Source organism: Lipotes vexillifer, unplaced genomic scaffold (genome assembly GCF_000442215.2).
Source record: "Lipotes vexillifer unplaced genomic scaffold, Lipotes_vexillifer_v1.1 scaffold1798, whole genome shotgun sequence".
NCBI classification, from domain to species: domain Eukaryota; kingdom Metazoa; phylum Chordata; class Mammalia; order Artiodactyla; family Lipotidae; genus Lipotes; species Lipotes vexillifer.
This window is the reverse complement of record NW_006789032.1, coordinates 1,069,730-1,072,120: the sequence shown is the minus strand read 5'-3', so window position 1 is coordinate 1,072,120 and position 2,391 is coordinate 1,069,730.

The following is a 2,391-nucleotide window of genomic DNA, read 5'->3' as shown; positions in this document are numbered from 1 at the left end:
CACGGCCCGGCCACACCAACCGCCCGCCCCGCCCCCGCCGCGGCGCCCCGTCCAGAGCTACGCGCGCAGGTCGGGGGCGCGGGGTTCGGGCGGCGAGGCTGCGGCGCGCGGGGCCGGGCCGTCCAAGTCCAGTGCCTGAGGGCCCAGACCACCCGGGTCGAGTGTCCGCAGGGCCGGGCCGCCCGGATCCCAATGTCCAAGGGGCCAAACGCCCGAGTCCAGTGTCCGAGGGTCAGACACCTGGGTCGAGTGTCCGCGGGGCCTCCCGGGGCATGGCCGGGTATCAGGGCGCATGCAAGAGGCGCCTCTCCAGGTAACACTTCACCACGAGTCCACGTATCCACGGGGTGCCGTGCGGTCCCCCCCTTCTCGGGACACGAGGCCTACAGTAAGCCCGAACAGTAGACAGGTGAGACAGCGGCCCCAAATACAGGTGTGACAAGGCAGGCTGTACGTAGGTGAAAACTCAGTCAGATAAATAAATACACGTGGTGCACCGTTCCTCCTAGAACTGGCAGGGCTCGTGTAATCAATGCACTCGACAAACACTGGCCAATGATGAGCTAGAATGCACATGCCATATGGGTTCATCCTCTTAAAGTGTGCTCTTCAGTGCTAGTGTATTCACATCCCATCACCACAATCAGTTTTCGAACATTTTCATCACCCCAAGGAATCCCATACCCATTAGCACTCCCTACCCACTAACCTTCTTTCTGTCCCTATGGGTTTGCCAACCCTGGGTACGTCCTATAAATGGTATCATAGAATAGGTGGTCTTTAGAAGAATTATTTTTGCGGGCTCAAAATAATTACTGTACCCACCTCTCACCCTTACCCCCATCTCAACCAGTGGTTGTTTTCTGTATAGGAACCACGTGGTTTAAAGAAAGGCCTGTGATTTAGGCACAGTTTTCTTCCATCAGGCTCTGAATCGCTCATTCTGTCAGAGCTCAGACATCTATGGAGTGCTCTTCATTTCTTCTGCAGTATCTTTTCTTTGAACAATATAAGATCATCCTGCACTTCCCTGGAGGTCCAGTGGTTAAGACTCCGTGCTTCTGCTGCAGGGGGTGCAGTTTCAATCCCTGGTAGGGGAACGAAGATCCCACGTGCCACATGGCACAGCCAAAAAAAAAAAAAAAAAAAAAAAAAAAAAATATATATATATATATATATATATATATATATATATATATATATATATGCTTTTCTTTTTGTCCACTTAATATGTCCCCAGTAGGAAAATGATGGACCACTTACTCAATAAAATGTATCAGGTGTGTGTGTGGGGGGAAGATCACTTTTTCTCACACCTAACATAAAAATTAGTTTCAGATCATCGAAATACCTAAATTTAAAAAGAAAATTATACAACTACTAAATATATAGGATGATATCGATAAAATCTTTGAGAAGATTCTAAGCGTGACATCAACACAGACCGTAATGTGCACCGGCTCGCCCTGGGGATCTTGTTTAAAAGCAGATTCTAATTCAGCAGGCCTAGGTGGGATCCGGAATGCCACCTTTCTAAGGAGCCCCCAGCTGACGTGTGTGCCGCTGATCAGTTGACCCCACTTTGAGCAGCAAAATCACGCAGTATGGTGAAATTTACCATGTTTAAAAAAGAAAATAAAATCAAGATTATATGCGACTTGGGTTTTCGCTTATTGGAAATAAAGACCATTGGCACCTACGTTGTTTTTTGTGTTTCTTGATTTGGGTGGATTCCTTGCAGATAACAGTTTTTGAGCCCTCTTTTATTTAGACATGAAACGTGAGAATGATCTGGCTTTAGTGGGACTTATTTTATAAATAAAATGTGAAGAAAATATAAAACATGTTTTTTTCAAACTCTAAACGTGGCTCCAAGTGGTTCTGGTCTAGTCCTCCAGGGGTAGCCCTCCTTAGCTGAGGACCCTAGCCGAAGAGTCAGGCAGAGCCCGGCGGAACAGGTCAGGGCGGGAGAAAGGCCCCACCTGGGCTCCCCTGAGCTAAGAACTAAACATGCAAAAAAAATAAATAAATGAATAAGTAAACAGCATCATGGACCGATGCGAAGGGCTGGCTTTCGAGAACAGGAGGAGCTGCTCTGTGGACAGGCCATCGTGCAGGGGGAGACCCCCCAGTGGGTGGCAAAGTCAGTTTAGTGGCTCTGGACTAATGGCCGGAGACCCAAGCACAGCATCCATGTGAGCCTCAAGGAATGCGGGCAAGCGTTGGACATGACACCGTTGTACAAATATATGGATTCGGTGAAACCAGCAGGGCTGGATAGCAAAATGTGGACATTACAGGAAAATAAAACTACAAAGCAATATTGGACATGAACAGATAGGCAGGCATTCTTAACAAAAGCTTAGCAAATTGAATCCAACGAGATTTTTT